Raw genomic sequence first — 22,147 nt, forward strand, 5'->3', positions numbered from 1 at the left:
GTGTGATAGAGCAACTACTTGGGGCTCCTTCGAGATTGGCCTCCCACTACAGGCAGGCCTGGGCCCTGGAACTTTGTACCTGCACCCCCTACTCTCTCAACACCCCTGGGGGTATGTGTATAATGCCATAGGAATACAATATGCTGGTGGTGGATATCATACAGAGTACATTGTATACTGACATGGGACATACAGTGTATTTGCACAAGGCTTTTCTGCATTATTTGCAAGTTCTACTATATGTCTCACACTAAAATGCAATTTGTATTAAAATAAAGCTATTCTGTTGCTTGGCTCAGTAAAGAAGCTAAGAATGTTTATACAGGGCCTGGTTAAGGGTTCAGGTAGCCCTATGCTAACCTGCTTCTAGAGTCCTCTAGCCTTCCACGCCAGGCTACTGCATGATAGGTAAAAACAAACTTGTACTTACTTTAAAATCCAGCCGCCCCACCAATGTTTGAATGTTTATGTTCTTGTGCTTTTAAAACTCAGCACCACTTGGATATTTAAATGGTTCATGGCAATCCTTGTCACTCATTTTGTTTTCATTATAATCTCAACTGCATAGCAGAACGGAGGCATGGACGAACGCTAAAGAGAGTGAAGATGTGAAAGGGGAGGGGCTATCATATGTCTGTTACCATCCTTGTCTCTCCTACTTGCTTATCCTCAAGTGCCCACCCAAGGATGAATGAATCATTCTCTTCATACCATGGAAATAGTTAAAGATTTAAACCTTATCAAGTTTCCTTCATGTTTTAATTTTCACTTTGAAGAACAACTATTTTCTAATATTTTAAAATGAATTTCAGCTCACACATCTCCCTGTGATAATTTTGCACCCCCAAAACGCCTTGTGCCCTAGGCTGCAGCCTAGTCAGCATTTCTGATAATCAGGTCCTGTTGCCGACATTTCGTTTTTTGCTACTGACTGGTGGCAAATTCAGTTATTTTGCTGTTCATAAATTTACTGATGGCTGGAAACCCTGGCTGTACCCAATAACCCTCCCACTCCGTGTAGGTCTGTCTGAGCTGTTTTTCCTGCTATTTCCAAACATTTGTGAATGTGTTTACAAACCAAATATAAAGCTTGATTATTTGTTTGTTCTCCAGAAACATTTATTCCAAACATCTATTTTATTATTGCTTGGATGTTAATGTCTAGTAAATTTTATATAACACAATAAACAGGCTCATTTAAGTATAAAAAGAGACCACACCCATTTGACCTTTGAATAGGTCACACCCACATGGCAAGTTGACAATGCCACACCTAATTGGCCAGACCCACACCCAAACCCCACCCATATGATGTCATAAAGGACCCAGTAGTTTCATAAAAGAGGGGGCTGGGAGGCCACAAGTCATCTTGTCCTGGCTGAAGGCAAATAGGCTATTACCATGGCCCATCACAGAAATCAAAAGAGGAGCCACATGCCCAAAAACCAGGCAGTGAGCTCCCGAAAGAGGAGACTCTACAGAAAGCAGAGGAAGCACATGACTACTAAAGGCTCAAGGAGAGGTAAATTTATACAGCTACAGTATTTTTTAGAGTGTATGCCAGTGATGTACAAGATTTCCTCAACAAGTTATGTCTACAATGAAAAAGTGAATCTTTATCCTAATAAGCTGTAAATTTAGGTTGTTGCAGGTTAAGCTAGGTACACACTACAGCAAAAATAAGTGACGTGAAAAAAAAAAAATTACGATCAGCCTGCCCATTTATGTGTACACACTGTACACCATTACCTCCAGATATTACCTTCGTGTTTTGGTTTTGGCAAAACTGCCCTTGCGTGTTTTGGTTTTGTTTTGCAATTTGTTAAAAAAAAATATTTTTTAGGTCAAAAATAACTTACTTTAGTGCTCCACCTGTTCCTTTGATAAGTGAGGTAAATCTACAGCTAATAAATGTCAACGAGCGCTTCCCCCCCTGCCCCCCCCAGGATGTGTGCTTTTATCAGACACACACCAATCCAGGGTGGCAGCCAACGGTCTAAAAGGAGCTATTGAAATTCATAGCAAAAAAGGCAGTTTAGTGTCTGTCTGTATATTACGCCCTACACTAATAGTTAAATATATAAAAAAAAACACCCTGCAAAGACTGGGCGATCAATTGAAATGCCCAAAGCAGCTTTTCAGTTTGGCTGTAGTGTACACCCAAACCCTATTAGTGCAAATTATGAAAAGTACAGTTTAATCCCTGCTAGGCCGTCCTTAATTCTAACACTTGCCTGCAAATTATACAACTTGCTGAGCAACAGCTCCTTGCAAAATTTCACATCTCGGTCATTTTGAAGCAAATAATCAATGTAGGTCTTAAACCTTGGATCAAGCACAGTCGCCAAAACGTAGTGATCCGAGTGCAAGATTTTGATTACTTTTGGATCAGTGCATAGTGAATTAAGTACTTGATCTACAAGGCCAACATACTTTGCAGAATTGCTTTCTTTCATCTCCTCCTTCAGTTTGTCAAGCTGCTTTTCCAATAGTCGAATTAAGGGAATGACTTGGCTCAAGCTAGCAGTCTGAACTCACTTCACATGTCACAACTTCAAATGGTTTCAGTACCTTGCACAGCACAGAAAGGATTCCCCACTGTGCAAGAGTGAAATATATCCCCCCCTCCTTTCCCAATGTCATGGCTTGTGCAATACACTTGAATGGCTTTGCGCTGTTCCTCCATCCTCTGAAGCATGTACAGGGTGGAATTCCACCTTGTTAACACCTCTTGCTTTAGTTGGTGGCAGGGCAAGTTAAATTGTTCTTGGAGCTGCTGCAACCTCCTACATGCTGTGGCAGAATGCCTGAAATGGCCGGAAATTTTGCGGGCCACCAAAAGCATCTCCTGCACCTCACGGTTATTTCTTAGGAAGCTTTGCACCACCAAGTTTATTGGGAATGTGATGGAATTCACCCAGCTGTAATGTTCGCACAATATTGTTGGGGTTATCAGAAATGACATATCCTGAGGAGAGTCCAAGTGGTATAAGCCATGTATCAATGACATCCCTTAGTTTTCAAATTATCAGCTGTATGCCTGTTAGTGAAGCCGGTGATACAAATAGTAGCCTGCCTGTGACAAATGTAATGTAGTGGTGTACATGCTGCTGCTGTTCCTGCTGGTGAAAGCTAATGACCAATGTGGGCTGTCACAGTTATATAGTCTTTGGTTTGCCCACTTCCACTTGTCCACATATCTGTGGTTAAGTGTACAGTGGGCAGAATGACATTTTTGAGCGCAATTACTGCATTTTTACAAACTTTTTGGTATAGTTGCGGAATAGCTTTACGGGAAAAATGGTGTTGCAATGGAATTTTGTAACGCGGACACAAAACATCAATTAACTGTGAAAAACCAGGTGCATTTATTGTGGATATTGAACACTAGCATAGTAGTCGTGGCGTCTGTGATCCGCTTGGTGACTGGGTGACTGCTGTCATATTTGCTTCCTCTAGCAAAAGATTGTTTCACAGTTAATTGTTGTAATGTAGTAGTGCTCTTTTTCTTGGCCTTCTTATGGGAAGAAGATTCACCCCCAGCAGCAGCAACAGCAGCAGCAGTGGGACTAACGCTTAAACATTCTTCAGAGGAATCAATTATAATGCAGGAATCATCCAGCCTTACTAAGTGGGATGCCGGGCTAACTCCGATCACTACTGAGGATATTGATGAGAACAGTGTTGTGGGTGTAGATTGCAGCCGTCGGGATGTAGGTGACAGAAGGGTCCTAGCTGATGATGGAGTGCTTGTTATTTTTTTTTGCCATAACTTTCAGCTTTTCCCAAAACCCTTGCCATGAACTCTCGTCAAATGTCGAAACATGGATGAGGTTCCAAGATGGTTAAAGTCCCTCCCTCGACTGACTGTGGCTTGACTTACACTACAAATGGCTATACAACTGTTGTCAGAATTTGGGTAGAAATAATTCCACACATAAGAAGTGTCTTTTTTTGTTTTATGCCCAGGCATGACAATGGCCTTTTTCTTGTCACGTGCCAGAACTGCTGTCACTGGTGCAGGACTTACACAAACAACCTCATCCTCATCAACATCCTCATTAGCGCCCTCATTGCCTACACAAATCTCCACCTCATGCTCTTCTAATTCAAAAGTGGCATCCTCAATTGGTGTATCACCGGCTACACTCGGGCTGTTCATGGACACATCAGCAGAAATGCTGAAAGGGCCCTTCTTTATGGGTACACTATCAGAATGGTCACGGTTACACATACCACTTGTGGATGGACTCTCCTCAGGGATTGGTGTCATTTCTGATTCTGAGCATACATTTTGCTCTAATCCTTATTGTTTTCTTGCAGCTTGGCTTTCACATGTAACAGTAGTTGTGCACCACTTTTGGACTTCGAATTACTTGGTATTGCTTGGTCACGAGTGACCGTACAAGAAGAAGGCTCAGTAACATTTTTAGATCTCGCACTAATAGAGAAAGGCGAAGGCCTCATTCTTTCTTTGCCACTACGTGTGTAGAATGGCATGCTGGCAAATTTTTTTTCTCGGCAGTTAACTTTTCATCAATTACACCTCTTTTTCTCTTCAACACGGTTAAAGGTTTTTTTTATGTGTTTTTTTCCCTGACTTAAAAAGACTATGTACTTTTACATAGGCTTTACTAGATGACGTACAGTGAAGACTACCATCAGGACTGGTGCCAGCACCTGCTTGCTGATCCTGCTGATATGTGGACTGCTGTGAATCCATTTTAATGAGACCCGAAGCACTTGTAGTGCAAATTCAGAAATATATACTGCTGATATATGGTAATTTTAACACCAGAAAATGGTTTGTTTAGAACTGGGGAATATCTGACACCCAAACACTTGTAGTTCAAATTCAGAATAATATAGTGCTGGTATCTAATAATTTCAGCACCAGAAAATAGATTTTTGGAAAAAGGGCAATATGTCACACCCCAAGCACTTGTAGTGCAAATTCCAAAATATATACTGCTGGTATAATAATATTTCTGCAGGCAGCAAATAGTTTCTTGAGGAGGGAATATGACATCCCAAAGAGTTGGTAATGTTTGCAAAAATGCCTTCTCTATCCTCCTCTCTTCCTGCTGTAATAAGTGCTGTAATAAGTGCTCTAATAAGTGCTCTAATAACTGTTCTCTCCCTGCTCTAATGCTGAGACCTATCCCTTCTCTCTCCCTTTTTCAAATGGCACTGGATTGCTGTGGAGGCGGATATTTAAGCATTTCAAATATCGCGAGAACCGAGCTCCATGATTCGACGACGTCACAATGACGTTTTGCCTCGATTTTGATTCCGAGAGAGTACCGAGCCTGCTCGGCTCCATACTCGAATACCTCAAGTTCGGGTGGATTCGGTTCTCAGGGAACAGAGCCCGCCCATCTCTAGTTTTAACTTTAGTGCACCTTTCTTGTTAGCAACTCTCCATCAAGACTCACAGGCAATATTTCAGTGAGAGGTTTCCCTGCACATGTCTCTTCTCACTCCCTCCTCCCTCTCTGCTGACGGGCTGAACCATTGTGCTGCAGTAAAGTCAAGCTTAGACCCCCCCCCCTCTGAAAAGTAGTGCTACCCACACATCACGGGACCAGCGCACAGGGCAGCATTAACCCTACCTGCACCTCACAAAGCATGGACAGCCTCCGGACCCCGGACACCAGCTGTCAAACGTCCGGTAAATAGCTAGTGTCAGACGCCGTCTCCGTGCTATGTCTGCCGCACAGAGACGGACGTCTGCTTCTGTGACAGAGCGCTCGGTTGCCAGGGCGTACTTCCGGGTCAGCGGTCGCGCGTTCTGTTGCTAGGCAACGGAACGCTTCCTAGTAACTCCGGCGGTGGTGTTTAGCGTCACCACCGCCAATGATTGGGACTGCAGCTGTATAAAAGCCTCACTCTGGCACATGGAGAGTGCCAGAGTATTAGGTCTCACCCTAGCTCCAGCGTTCCTGTGTACCGCTTCCAGCGCTTCCTGTGTATTACCCGGCTTGTTACTTACTACTCCTGTTCTGTGCTCCCTGTGAACTTGACCTCGGCTTGATATTTGATTCTTCCTCCTGTGCTTCTGACCCCGACCCGGCTACCCTGACTACGGCTTTGAACTTTCCCTTGGACATCTCCTGAATTCACGGTTTGGACCCGGCCTGTACGACACCACTTTCATCTATTGCTTCACTGATTACTCCCTTGGAGGACCGCGACCTGCGTGTTCCCGCAGCTAAGACCACACTTCCTTGCGGGGATCCCTGGTGAAGACCAGGAACACGTTAGACTCCGCACCTCTTTGGTGAGTAGTGCAAAAATCAGTAAGCAAATACCCTAAATCTGTGACAGCTAGATTATCGTACCATTTCCGCAGAGTGCATACACACTGCAGAATTGGACAGACATTGTTTATAAGTGAAAGACATTTTTTAAACAGTATGACCAATCATCTCAAACGATCATCTGTGCTTTGGAACGATGATCGTTCATCGTTCCAGGGTACACACTACTGTGATAATCGGGCCAATCAGTCATTTATCGTCTGATTGGCCCAGTAATTGGCTGAAAACAGTGTAGTGTGTACCCAGCCTTACAAACACAAATGTCTGAAGTTGTAAAGAAGACACATGATGATGGTGACCTTCTCTAGCTGCCAGTGTCACCTCACCCGACCCTAAAGAGCATCAGAAAAAGAAGAAAAAAGTGAACAAAAAAAAAAGAAAAAATAAGAATAAGTGACTTATCCTTGCACATTTAGTTTTTCCATGCACCTGCATGGTACCACTGCATTAAAGTTCCTGTGACTAAACCTTGCACCATAAGTTAGTGATAACATTTCCATGCACCTGCATGGTACCACTGCATTGAAGGTCTCTGTGACTAAACCTTGCACAATAGTTAGTGTCAGCTTCTCCATCTCCTCCATGGTCCCATTGCATTGTGCAATAAAATAATAAACAGATTTTGGTTTCCTGTGATCTTTGACACATTAAGGGGGGTTAATGTACATGTTGAATACATGCTGCAAAAATGGTGCAAATTAAACACAAAGACAAAGTAGCATTTTTAAATGTGACGCCACTGTTCCCAGCAAGCTATGTGCAAAAAGCACCACACAGAAAGAGAATGTGATATTCAATCTCTCCACCAGAAATTTGACCCAGCACAAAATCAATGTTTTAATTAAAGGACTGTCATTTGTCCATACAAATGGCTTTCAAAACTTGCCTTGAAAGCCAGTGCCGCTTTAAATTTCCCCTGCGAAGTCGCCGATATCCGGTGACTTGCAGAAACCAATTCTTAATACATTTACCCCCGGGAATTTGACTGGCTTGTGGAACTACACAAATGTTCCCGTAAACTCCATTTACAAGACTTTTACAAACACGACACCAACGTTCCAGTAGAGACTCCTTGGAATAGCTTTCTTATCCAACGTGACAAATCAACCTTTGACCCATTATCCTCTAACTCAGGGGTGTTCAACCTTTTAGCTTCCCTGGGCCACATTGGAAGATGACGAGTTGGTTTGGGCCGCACATAAGATACAATAACGATAGCTGATCATCCAAAAAACCATAGTTAACATATATATATGAGAAAAAAATGATATATATATATGTGTGTATGTGTGTGTATATATATATATATATATATATCACTTTTTTTTCAAATCCCCATATACTTACCTTTCAATCGCCCTGTTCAAAAAATCCTCTCTAGTTATTATACTATAATCACTTTTTGTATTGTTTCAATGGAATATCAATAAAGTGCATTTCAGCCAGGCATTGTATATCAGGGTGCCCTGACCAGGCCTGCGGTACCTGACATATACATCACTGTGACCCCAAATTGTGACCTGTTTTGCTAATTACACCACTATGTTAGTTAAGGGATAACAACTTATAATGGGCCAAAGAGAATAATATATAATGCCCCATTAGTATTACAAGTAGAAGTATGTAGCAGGGAGATAAGGTCCATGATGCTCCAGGACCAGGTGACTTTTATTCACTGGTCAGCGTCCCTTGAAATAATAAAAAAAATCCCCTGTCCTCTTCTTCTTTTCTCCAATTCTGTGCTGCTGATTGTTCTTCTCTCGCGGGTGTCTCCTCTGTGCTGCGCTCCGCAATGGATGTTGGGCGTGATGACATCACGCCCCCCGAAATTCACTGCGAGCACCGCACAGAGGAGGAGACAAGGGAGGGAGCCGGAGTACCAGCTGACGGGACCGTGTGACCGCAAGGTAAATATTTTCTTTTCTTTTTTTTGCAGGATTTTCTTTTTCCATTAACAGTGCTGCCCCCTTGCCACAACCAAAACTCCTTCTGGGCCACATTTACAGGCGTGCTGGGCCGCGGGTTGGACAACCCTGGTGTAGACTATAGACAAGAAATGCAAAGACAATTACAACAGGATGTTCCTATTATACCTAAGATGTACACAGTGCCCAAAAATACACAAGGATCAAAAGTATCCACCTGGCAGACCTATCATTTCTGGGGGGGGGGGGGGGGCGTACATTAAGCCTTCTCACAGTTCCTGGACTCTATTTTACAACACAACCCTGTATTGTTCATGAGAAGACATATTTGAAAGACACAAGCTTGCTTGTTAAGTTACATAGCTTATCAAATTTTCCACAGCACCCTCTACTATGCACAATAGATGTATGTAATCCATATACGAGCATTTCTCATGGCCCAGGCATACAAGTGGTTAAAAAATCCTTCACATTGGATGTGGGGAACAAAGGACAGTTCTGGGTCACGGATGACCCCTAGGCAGTGAGAAGGAGGAGAAGGGTTTATTGTTGTGTTGTCAACAGAACTGCAGATGTATGTTATGTAGCTTCTATTGACTGGTGGGACGATTTGAAAGATGGAGTTTAGTAATGCAGGTCAACACAGATGGAGAGAGATCAGGAGAAGATAAATAAACATGGTATAATCTGCATAGAGGTGATGCTGAAATCCAGAGAAGCTAGTTTGCATAGAAATCATATAGAAAAAAAGTTGGCAGAAAGCTGGACTTAAGAGAGTCCAATAGGTTGTGTGAGTATAGAAATTGTGTGAGGCCAGTGTAGCCAAGCCTCTGAAGACGCTTAGAATGGCTGGAACTTAAGAGATCCTATTGATTCTACTTAACTACCTGTCCCCACTCCTAGGAGGCCTGGTCAGTAAACTCTGGACTCTACTACATTTAAATGCTCTTGAATCTGTCAGCACCAGCACGTAACTGTTTTATGTGTACCCCCAACCCTCTGCCCCTTTTCTATATGTAAATTTTTTTACTTTGAAAACATCAACTCTTTATAATGGATGTCTCCTTCTAGCAATAGTTTTAGCTGATGACTGAGTAGCTCTCTTCTGCTTTGGGGAACCTTCAGATCTTTGAAGCCTGCTTAACTTCTGCATCGCCAGGGCCTGAGTAAGGGTTCAAGTAGCCCTAGGCCACCTCGTAGCGCCCCCCATCTTCCATGCCAGGCTAATACACAGTAGTTAAAAACAAACTTGTCCTTAATTTAAAATCCATCTTCCATAAGCTCCTCACCCCAATGTTTTTGTTACCGTTTTTTCGAAACTCAGCACCACTTGGCTTTTTGAAAGGGTCATGGCAATCCTTGTCACTCATTTTGTTTTCATTAAAATCACAAATATATAGCAGGGTGTAGGCCTGAATGATGCTAATGAGAGTGAAGAAGTGAAAGGGGAGGGGGCTGTCATGTCTGCCCATGTTGTCATCCATGACTTTTGTACTTGCTTATCAAGTGCCCACTGAAGGATGACTCATTGTCTTTGTACCATGGGAATACATCAACATTTAAACCTTATTACATGTTTATTTTTACTTTGGAGAACAACTATTCTCTAATATTTTAAAAGAATTTCAGTTTACACCTCTCCCTGTCACAATTTTGCACCCCCCACAATATGTCACCCCTAAAAAGCCTTGTGCCCTAGGCTGCAGCCTAGCTAGTCTATTGGATAATCAGGCCCTGAATTTATACCAGTTAATTACTCTATTAGAATGTTTTGAAACATCTGTCACCTGCTTCTTGCAAGCAAAACATTTCACTTGGTGAAAATGGCATTAATTGTGGATGGAAAAATGTATGTAAATTATTCCCATCACCTAAGTCAGTGTAGAGAATTCACAGCAACGTTTGGACAGTTCTACATTTATCACACCTTTAGCAGTCAAGTGTCAGACAGATAGGAAAATACATATTCATATCTCTTATATATACTTTTTAAATTATATTGGGTAACCACATTTTAAATCACTCTTAAATGTCAAAAATCACAGGCCAAACATTATAGTTAATTTAAGTAAATACTTTAAAGAAACGGAATGATGTTTGATTATTATGGTTTCCTTGGAAATTAAAGAATTTTTACTACCAGTCTGTTATATGTTAGCTCACCCTTCAGATACTTTGCTTTTGTTAGGACTAATAAAGATAAGGAAGAGGGAGGGGTTCTCTCTCTGCAAACTCAAACCCACCACTGGAATGGGAGCAGCTAGTGAAAATAAAGTTTTGCTTCAATTTTAATTTTGTCACTTTCTCTTTGGAAAAAAAGAATATGTATCTGCACTCATGTGATCAAGTAGCTGGGTGCACTATCAAAAGCTCAGAAATCTCAATGGTATTACATATGAGACAAGAGGCAGACACTCACCAGACTTGAATTCTGGATCAACAAATAAAAAATGGATTAATCAATTATGTAAACCACACAATTCTAGGAAAATTAATTTAGAATGTCAGTGAGACACAAACACACAGTAATACATGCTTAAAGACACTATTATCTACATATAAGTAAACAGAAACACTTTGCAGACATTTAGAGGGACAGGCATCATCATCATCATCATCTATTTGTTTATATAGCGCCACTAATTTTGCAGCGCTGTACAGAGAACTCATTCACATCAGTTCCTGCTCCATTGGAGCTTACAATCTAAATTCCCTAACATACACACACACACACACAGACCGAGAGAGACTAAGGGCAATTTAATAGCAGCCAATTAACCTACCAGTGTGTTTTTGGAGTGGGAGGAAACCAGAGCACCCGGAGGAAACCTACGCAAACACAGGGAGAACATACAAACTACACACAGATAAGGCCATGGTTGGAAATTGAACTCATGACCCCAGTGCTGTAAGGCAGAAGTGCTAGCCACTAAGCCGATGTGCTGCCCACACAGGTGAAGACTGGTATATTTTAGCCCGGGCGGCAAGACTCGACTCGCCAGTCTATTAGGAACATTTTAAAGGAAAAAAAATGCAGGTGGCCCAGCCCAAGGTAGCCCACTATGGGACCGGCTCAGGGGGCAGATGCAATCCTGCCCCCCAGCCCAGACTGCCCCTGCTTCTACTTATAACTAGGGATGAGCGCGCTCGGATTTCTGAAATCCGAGCCCACCCGAACGTTGCGGATCCGAGTCGGATCCGAGACAGATCCGGGTATTGGCGCCAAATTCAAAAGTGAAACTGAGGCTCTGACTCATAATCCCGTTGTCGGATCTCGCGATACTCGGATCCTATAAATTCCCCGCTAGTCGCCGCCATCTTCACTCGGGCATTGATCAGGGTAGAGGGAGGGTGTGTTAGGTGGTCCTCTGTGCTGTTTAGTTCTGTGCTGTTTAGTTCTGTGCTGTTTAGTGCTGTGCTGTGCTGTGCTGTGCTGTGCTGTGCTGTGCTGTGTTCTGCAGTATCAGTCCAGTGGTGCTGTGTGCTGTGCTCTGTCCTTCTGAGGTCAGTGGTGCTGCTGGGTCCTGTGCTGTGTCCTGTTCAGTCCAGTGGTGCTGTGTCCTGTGCTCTGTGCTTCTAAGGGCATAGTTATTTCCCCAATATTCCCCTGTGTTTAAAAAAATAAAAATTTTTTTTTTTTATAAAATACCAAAAACTACTTTAATATTTTTTAATTACCACAAAATTTTCACAACCAATCCTGCAGTATAAGCCCATTGGTACTGCAATATTACCAAGTTCACACATTCAGCAGTAAAAGTCCAGTGGTACTGCAATATTACAAAGTTTACACATTCTGCAGTATCAGTCCAGTGGTGCTGTGTCCTGTGCTCTGTCCTGCTGAGTTCCGTAGTGCTGCTGGGTCCTGTGCCGTGTCCTGTTCAGTCCAGTGGTGCTGTGTCCTGTGCTCTGTGCTTCTAAGGGCATAGTTATTTCCCCATTATTCCCAAGTTTGTAAAAAATAAAAAAAAAGTAAAAAAAAATAAAAAATTAAAAAAAAAAAAAAATATATAATAATTATAACCAAATTTGCAAAACCAATCCAGCATTATAAGTCCATTGGTACTGCAATATTACCAAGTTCACACATTCTGCAGTATCTTGTGCTACATATAATGGAGAGCAAAAATTTGGAGGATAAAGTAGGGAAAGATCAAGACCCACTTCCTCCTAATGCTGAAGCTGCTGCCACTAGTCATGACATAGACGATGAAATGCCATCAACGTCGTCTGGCAAGCACGATGCCCAATCTCCTAGTACAGGGCATGTAAAATCCAAAAAGCCCAAGTTCTCAAAAAACAGCAAAAAAAGAAACTTAAAATCATCTGAGGAGAAACGTAAAGTTGGCAATATGCCAATTACGACAAGTAGTGGCAAGGAACGGCTTAGGCCCTGTCCCGTGTTCATGACTAGTGGTCCAACTTCACCCAAGGATCAAAGCCCTCCTCCCCCCCCCTACAAAAAATTTAAGAGAGTTATGCTGTCAGCAACAACAACAAAACAGCAAAGAACTCTGCCTTCTAAACAGATGACATCACAAATCCCCAAGGCGAGTCCAAGGGTGTTGTTGGTTGTGAACCCTGACCTTCCCATCACTGTACGGGAAGAGGTGACTCCATCCAGCATTTGCAGCACGCCCTCTGCATATGCTGGAAGGATCACCCACAGTCCAGTTACAGATTTGGCTAATGAAGGTGTGAATGTTGTGCACTGGGAGGAGGATATTGATGTAGCTGGCGCTGAGGAGGATGTTGATGATTATGATGCAGACAGATACCAAATTGCATTTCTCAATTTCTATTTATATTCTAGATTATATAACGGCTGAAAAGTTTTCTGTTTTACTCCTAGTGGAGAGGGGATCTGATGCAGACAGATACCAAACTGCCTTTGTCCATTTCTTTGTATATTTGAATTGCTAGTTCTACAGTCTATGCAGGCTGCTTTATTTATATTCAACTACAAGTGTAGGGCGGGGGGGGGGGGGCATAGATAGCCACCAAAGTAACGTGGTCCATTTAATTTCACTTTCTAGCTCCACAGTCTGTGCAGCCTGCTTTTTTTTATCTTCAAAGTATTTATATTTACAAGCCTTGCAATCTAAATTAACTAGAGGTAGTGACGTGGTAGAACTCCAAAAGGCAGTTTGGAAGCCCCTGTACAAACTGGCTCTATTTTTTAACTGAGTTGTCCCCCCTCCAGTGTGTACTCGGAAAGAGTTTTTAGTGCAGCGGGGAACCTGGTCAGTGAGCGGCGAAGGAGGTTGCTTCCTCACAACGTTGAAAAAATGATGTTTATAAAAATGAATAATCAATTCCTCAATGAAGTACAGCACTGCCCTCCAGACAGTACAGAGGGACTGTGGTTGTGGAGTCCAGCGGGGACGAATTGATAATGTGTGAGGAGGAGGAAGTACACACTGTAGGGGGAGAGGAATCAGAGGTTGAGGATAAGGACGACATCTTTCCTCAGTAGAGCCTGTTTAGTTTGTACAGGGAGAGATGAATTGTTTTATTGGTGTGGGGGCCCAAACAAACCAATCATTTCAGCCACAGTTGTTTGGTAGGCCCTGTCGCTGAAATGATTGGTTTGTTAAAGTGTGCATGTCCTATTTCAACAACATAAGGGTGGGTGGGAGGGCCCAAGGACAATTCCATCTTGCACCTTTTTTTTTGGCATTATGTGACCATTCAACAGTCGTTTGCCATGTTCAAAAAGTAAAAGAAAATGCCAACAAATTCAATAAATTAAATCAAAAGTTAAATGCCCTGTCATTATTTAAAACAAGAGGTTTTGACGTGCTAGAATTAGTGTAGTGTTAAGATGTTATAAACACTACACTTGGAAATTGGAGGAGGTAATGTGGCCCCGGTATCAAATTGGGTACCGGGGCCACCCCACTATGCAGTCCAGATACTTGTTTGGTGGAATTCCGACACGTGGAGGGTTTTTTAATTATATTGTGGCCTCGGTACCAAATTGTGTACCGGGGCCACCACACTACGCAGTCAAGATACTTGTTTGGTGGAATTCAGACCAGTTGAGGGTTTTATTATTATATTGTGTGGACCACTCTATCTATACCACACTACAACTCTATACCACTCTATTTCCTACTTTAATTCTATTTAATTCTATTTCCTACTTTAATTCTATTACTAATTAATTAACATAAAGAGGAACCAAAAAAAACAATTTTACCAAAAGTATAATATGACTTAGACTTACAAACACTACACTTGAAAGATCGTGCCTTTAAATGAAAAAGTAAGTCTTCATTGCACGACTATGTGCAACAGGGACAGTTTTTTTCTTTACAAAGTCAACTAATAACACTTGGACCCTGTCTGTCTTTAACATACTTAATGGGATCTCAATGACGAATTGTCTGTAGCATGTTTGGAGGAGGTATTGTGGCCCCGGTATCAAGTTGGGTACCGGGGCCACCCCACTACGCAGTCCAGATACTTGTTTGGTGGAATTCTGACACGTGGAGGGTGTATTTATTTTATTGTGGCCCCGGTATCAAGTTGGGTACCGGGGCCACCCCACTACGCAGTCCAGATACTTGTTTGGTGGAATTCTGACACGTGGAGGGTGTATTTATTTTATTGTGGCCCCGGTATCAAGTTGGGTACCGGGGCCACCCCACTACGCAGTCCAGATACTTGTTTGGTGGAATTCTGACACGTGGAGGGTGTATTTATTTTATTGTGGCCCCGGTATCAAGTTGGGTACCGGGGCCACCCCACTACGCAGTCCAGATACTTGTTTGGTGGAATTCTGACACGTGGAGGGTGTATTTATTTTATTGTGGCCCCGGTATCAAGTTGGGTACCGGGGCCACCCCACTACGCAGTCCAGATACTTGTTTGGTGGAATTCTGACACGTGGAGGGTGTATTTATTTTATTGTGGCCCCGGTATCAAGTTGGGTACCGGGGCCACCCCACTACGCAGTCCAGATACTTGTTTGGTGGAATTCTGACACGTGGAGGGTGTATTTATTTTATTGTGGCCCCGGTATCAAGTTGGGTACCGGGGCCACCCCACTACGCAGTCCAGATACTTGTTTGGTGGAATTCTGACACGTGGAGGGTGTATTTATTTTATTGTGGCCCCGGTATCAAGTTGGGTACCGGGGCCACCCCACTACGCAGTCCAGATACTTGTTTGGTGGAATTCTGACACGTGGAGGGTGTATTTATTTTATTGTGGCCCCGGTATCAAGTTGGGTACCGGGGCCACCCCACTACGCAGTCCAGATACTTGTTTGGTGGAATTCTGACACGTGGAGGGTGTATTTATTTTATTGTGGCCCCGGTATCAAGTTGGGTACCGGGGCCACCCCACTACGCAGTCCAGATACTTGTTTGGTGGAATTCTGACACGTGGAGGGTGTATTTATTTTATTGTGGCCCCGGTATCAAGTTGGGTACCGGGGCCACCCCACTACGCAGTCCAGATACTTGTTTGGTGGAATTCTGACACGTGGAGGGTGTATTTATTTTATTGTGGCCCCGGTATCAAGTTGGGTACCGGGGCCACCCCACTACGCAGTCCAGATACTTGTTTGGTGGAATTCTGACACGTGGAGGGTGTATTTATTTTATTGTGGCCCCGGTATCAAGTTGGGTACCGGGGCCACCCCACTACGCAGTCCAGATACTTGTTTGGTGGAATTCTGACACGTGGAGGGTGTATTTATTTTATTGTGGCCCCGGTATCAAGTTGGGTACCGGGGCCACCCCACTACGCAGTCCAGATACTTGTTTGGTGGAATTCTGACACGTGGAGGGTGTATTTATTTTATTGTGGCCCCGGTATCAAGTTGGGTACCGGGGCCACCCCACTACGCAGTCCAGATACTTGTTTGGTGGAATTCTGACACGTGGAGGGTGTATTTATTTTATTGTGGCCCCGGTACCAAATTGTGTACCGGGGCCACCACACTACGCAGTCAAGATAGATAGATGCGTATCATAGATAAAGTACATTCAGTGGTGTGGGGCAAATTGAAAAATATTCAAAATGCACTGACATTATCAAAAACAAGAGGTTGTCACACGCTAAAACTCCAACATGTATATGATGGAGAGGATGGAGGAGCAGCCGTATGTGTAGTGTAATGCAGACCTGTTGAAGGTTTTTTATATATTTTATTGTGGTGCCCAGTGCCCACTCCTCTACGCAGTCCAGGTACATTTATTGGTGCGAATCAAACAAGTTGATGGTTTTCTTATTATATATATTGTGGTGACCCACTCCTCTACGCAGTCCAGGTACATTTATTGGTGCGATTCATAAAAGTTCAGGGTTTTTAATATATTGTGGTGACCCACTCCTCTACGCAGTCCAGGTACATTTATTGGTGCGAATCAAACAAGTTGATGGTTTTCTTATTATATATATTGTGGTGACCCACTCCTCTACGCAGTCCAGGTACATTTATTGGTGCGATTCATAAAAGTTCAGGGTTTTTAAGATATTGTGGTGACCCACTCCTCTACGCAGTCCAGGTACATTTATTGGTGCGATTCATAAAAGTTCAGGGTTTTTAATATATTGTGGTGACCCACTCCTCTACGCAGTCCAGGTACATTTATTGGTGCGAATCAAACAAGTTGATGGTTTTCTTATTATATATATTGTGGTGACCCACTCCTCTACGCAGTCCAGGTACATTTATTGGTGCGATTCATAAAAGTTCAGGGTTTTTAAGATATTGTGGTGACCCACTCCTCTACGCAGTCCAGGTACATTTATTGGTGCGAATCAAACAAGTTGATGGTTTTCTTATTATATATATTGTGGTGACCCACTCCTCTACGCAGTCCAGGTACATTTATTGGTGCGATTCATAAAAGTTCAGGGTTTTTAATATATTGTGGTGACCCACTCCTCTACGCAGTCCAGGTACATTTATTGGTGCGAATCAAACCAGTTGATGGTTTTCTTATTATATATATTGTGGTGACCCACTCCTCTACGCAGTCCAGGTACATTTATTGGTGCGATTCATAAAAGTTCAGGGTTTTTAATATATTGTGGTGACCCACTCCTCTACGCAGTCCAGGTACAATTATTGGTGCGAATCATAAAAGTTCAGGGTTTTTAATATATATTGTGGTGACCCACTCCTCTACGCAGTCCAGAAAGATACCTTGTTGCAACGTTTTGGACTAATAACTATATTGTGAGGTGTTCAGAATACACTGTAAATTAGTGGAAATGCTTGTTATTGAATGTTATTGAGGTTAATAATAGCCTAGGAGTGAAAATAAGCCCAAAAACTTGATTTTTAAACTTTTTATGTTTTTTTCAAAAAAAATCCGAATCCAATACCTTAAATCCAAACCGAGACCTTTCGTCAAGTGTTTTGCGAGACAAATCCGAACCTCAAAAATAACGAAAATCCGGATCCAAAACACAAAACACGAGACCTCAAAAGTCGCCGGTGCACATCCCTACTTATAACTGCACATCTGCACAATGCAATCAATAGGAAAGACAAGCAAATCATGGGAATAACAATGTTACACTGGGCAATACCCAGGTCACTTTTTTTCGAGTAAATAATACAAATGGAAATGAATTAGTACATTAATGCAAGATTACATGAATGCTATACTAGATGTTTAAAACATGCATTTAGTTGATATATTGCCTTGAGCTTTTACGGCCTGTTTTTTTATTGTCTAGTATTAAATGTCTAACCCATTAAAAGATCACATATGACTTGTTACTGTCTCTTTTGAAATTCCATTAGTGTAAGTGCTTCTGCAGTGTGGGATGCACTTATTGTTTTCTTGTAATGTTTTCCATGAAAAATTTTAGCCTTTCATGCTGTCCACTTGACTGTGGTTAAAATGGGCCATTGCTTTTAGTGCTTAACTATATTCTGAGAAATAGATTTTCCAGTGAAAAGGTCACTTCATTTTAATCTATCACACAGTATGTGTGATAACAATCACAATGATAAATATTGTGTAATTCATCCTAAATTAAGAAGCTTAGCACAATTCATGACAAGCCAATTACTGAGTGGTGACCAGGTCCAACGTGAAATAACTCTCCCTCTTTATAGGGCCTTTATTCTCCCTCAAGACCTATAACCCTCTAAACATTATCTGCCAGGATAGTGCTTTGTTTCTATTGGCACCTATATAACAAGCTGGTGTTGAACACACAGAAAAAAATGATAAACCTTTTTATGTCAGCTTTTGATCAGAGTTTGTTCGTGCTGATTCACAGGGTCTGGCTGGCAGGTTGGGGGGTACGAAAGGACGTAGGTGGTGTCAACGCCATACAGGACGACAACCCCAAACAAACGAAAGTGACTTGGGCGACTGATAATAAAAGATGACTGACCTTAAGAATGACAGAAGAAGTCCCCGACAGTGTCCTAACAAATCCCCATCTCTTACAGTTACGCCAAAGTGTAAGAGTTAGGTCGGATGACAAGCGCCATTGCCGCTTTAAAAATAGTGATATACAGGTCGCAATTGATGACGTCAAAACAAGATGCCGTTCTTACTGGTGATCTGGATTTGTTAGGACACTGTCGGGGACTTCTGTCATTCTTAAGGTCAGTCATCTTTTATTATCAGTCGCCCAAGTCACTTTCATTTGTTTGGGGTTGTGGCAGTCACTGTTGGTGTTATCAGTGACTACCACCGGGCTGGCAACGTTTAGTACATTTTAATACATTTAGTAAATTTTAGTATTTATTACAATACTGCATCTGCCTATCTGTGTACCAGTTCCCGGCTTTGTTTGACCTCCCCATTGGATTCTGATTCGGCACCAATTCTGTCTACCTTTTGTACCAGTCCCGCTACCTGACCTAAGCTAGTATTCCAATCCTGTACTCCTCCTCTACTGTGCTATGCGTGGAGGCAGTCCAGAGGACCGTGACCTGTGAGTTCTCGGCAGCAAAGCCCATCCCGCCTTGCGACAGTTCTCGGTGAACCCGTTAGACTCTGCATCTCTATTCTGCCAGCACCAATCTAGGTTAGCACAAGGGATCCATTCTCCCTAGTGGTGTTCATTACAAAAACCAGTCTGTATTGACATCAGCTGGGCATCGTTTGGGTAGAGTCATAAGTTAATCATTCCATAGGGCTCTGCAGGAAAAGGCTTACACCATGTAAATTACTTTATAGTTAATATGTTGAACATATCACTGCTATTAATTGTGAGTGGGTACTATTCCTTTAAAGAAACATATCACATCTTCATCAGCTGTTAGATAATGCCTTTCTGATCCCTGGCCTGGCCTGGAGAGTGTGGTTTCCTAGGGAACTGTTGCTGCATTAAACACTCAGAGCTGGAATTCACAGTCTTAATTGTTAACAGGTGAAGGATTTCTCAGCACTATGAATGAAATGAATCTCTCGCTGCCTGATTTGCATACTTCAAAACATAAGCATGCCCAACAAAATGTGTTATTACAGCTGCAGTTCACTGCTGAAGCTGCAAAAGGAGATGAGAAAGTGCTTATTTTACCATTAATGATATACTTGGATGCAGAAGTTTACGAACTACAGTATTTTGGTTGCTCTAAATATATCAAACCTGGTCATTGGTTATAGATGTAATTCCTACAGTGAACAGTACACAAGATTAAAGTAGAGCACTGACTGTACATCTCCCTCTGGGCATGCCCAGTTACCCAGGCAGCAGAATTGTTTTTTAAGGCCCAATGTCCATTAGACTATTACTTCCCTGGCTAGTTCCAGTAATGTGTAGAGTTTGTTTGTGGTTGGATAAACTAGACCTAATACTAATCCTTTCCATAACTTTTAACCCTTTAAAAAATGGACAAAAGCTTAAAAAAGCCTAAATTGTAGCAAAAACCTAAACATGAGTCTAAATGAAACATATTAATTACCCTAATTATTTTTTTTTAAAAAATGTCCTTTGAAATAGACTGGTGCATGGAGCCACGTTTTTTTGGAGGTGGGTTGGTGGCTGAAGAACTATGATGGTAGAACAATCTGGACATGGATCTCCTGCTTCAAGGGAGTAGTGACTTACTGTATATATTCTGAGTGGCAGACATAATAGCTTCAATAGACTATTGGCTCTGTTTCATTATTCTTCTTCCAGTCGTGGAGGACACATTGAAACATAGGCAATTATGTAAATAACAAGGAAGATATTAAAAAAACAAAACTATATGCCTTTTTACCTTTTGCTACCTATATTACTTTCTCTTTTAGACATCCATCTTTTGTTTTTTTACCAAGATCTTTACTAGAGATTTAAAAAGTATTTACTTTATTAAGTTTCTTACATGTATTTAGGGATTGTTACCACTAAGCAACACAAAATACACTGTAATGTCATATAAAATAAACAAAGCTTTTTCTTAATTACAACTCAAAATAACAGACAATAACAGATTGCATATGTATTCACCCCATTTGCATCTAATTAACTTTTTAGAGGTCACATAATTAACAGAGTTTCTCTGCAATAAAAGTGTGTCAATTGATTTCAAGATAAATCCCTCTGTCTGTGATAGGTCCAAGTGCATTTCCAAATAAGAGCTTCATCAAAAAGATCAAAGAACATTCAAAGTGAGTCAGAGAAAATGTCATTGAAAATCAACAATCAGAGGAAGGATTCAAAATGTCAGACTTTTCCTGTCCCACAGCACTGTCACTTCCAGCATAAATAAATGAAGAAGTCATTCTCCAAAACTGATCATAAAAAATGTTTGTGATTATCACCCAGGGGCCAACTGCACCCTAACAGAATAAAAGACTTCCATGGAAGAAATGGGAGAAATTGTGCATAGAACCATATATGCTTGGGCATTTCACAAATATTCTCTTTATGGAAGGATTGCAAAAAGAAAAACATTGCTAAAGATCACATATGAAATCTTGTCTAATTTTGGGGGAGACTCACATACCAAGTGGCAGAAAATTCTATGGTTTGATGAGACACTGGGCATTATGTTTGCCCAAAGCCTAACACTGCCCAAGGCAATGGGGGACTGTGCACACTGCATAGACTGTGCTACTCTAAACTTTGTTTTGCTGGTGGGAAAGTAGAATCTCTGTTCCCGACAATTAAAGGGATTTTGAGGAGCTTTGTACTAGAACAGTACTTACTATTGAGTAAGCAGGACCATGTGGCTGGCCAGGGTGGGAGTGTTGAGCTGGGTCCATGTAACCAACCGAACTGGGAAGGGTGAGCCAGGCCATGTGATCCAACTGGGTTGGCAGGGACTGGTGAACTGCCCCTAAATAAAAGAATATAGGAAAATATTGGCAGTGGTAGAGATTAACTTCAATCTTTAAAATCATTAAAAAGATTGATAAAAAAGAAGAAAACATTCCATCTCAGAAACCACATTGCCTGTTGAAAGGGTCTTACCCGAAATGTATAGCAGTGTATAGATTGTGGATAACCTGATCAGCATTGCTTGGACAATATTGATATACTACTTGCTGAATTACTTCCTGGTATTGTAAGTGCAACTCTAATCTCTAGTGCTCTACAATTATTTCACTTTTGATATCACCACTGTGGCAGTGTCCTAACTCCCAGGGGCCTATTTATCAAACAACAATTCTCTGTTAAATCCCCGAAAGATTAACTGAAAAATGGATATCTGCTGCTTTGCGTCTGTGTTCGTTTTACTGAGCAGTACCCATAACAGTGTATGGGGACCGATCAGTTAACGCTATTTAACAATAGCCGAAGAGAAAAAATTATCTCTGGCGTACATTATCATAAATGAAAAGTTTCATCGCATGTGTGGAGGGATCATGTGATCCCTGCCTGCCGCATGCTAATTGCTCCTTGTTCAGTGCTCTCTGTGCGCATGCCCAATACTTTTGGTCGGCGCATGCACACTAGGATTTGCAGGAAGAGTCAATCATCACA

General features: G+C 41.9%; 1 long non-coding RNA gene across 1 annotated transcript in view; it reads left to right on the forward strand.

The window, feature by feature from the left end:
• The first annotated feature begins 1,354 nt into the window (after positions 1 to 1,354).
• LOC142104290 (uncharacterized) overlaps positions 1,355 to 22,147 on the forward strand; it is a 101,957-nt gene continuing 81,164 nt past the window's right edge. Inside the window, exon 1 of the long non-coding RNA XR_012679552.1 lies at positions 1,355 to 1,522. This is a non-coding gene — a long non-coding RNA (uncharacterized LOC142104290). The remainder of the gene's footprint in view (positions 1,523 to 22,147) is intronic.

Source organism: Mixophyes fleayi, chromosome 10 (genome assembly GCF_038048845.1).
Source record: "Mixophyes fleayi isolate aMixFle1 chromosome 10, aMixFle1.hap1, whole genome shotgun sequence".
NCBI classification, from domain to species: Eukaryota; Metazoa; Chordata; class Amphibia; order Anura; family Limnodynastidae; genus Mixophyes; species Mixophyes fleayi.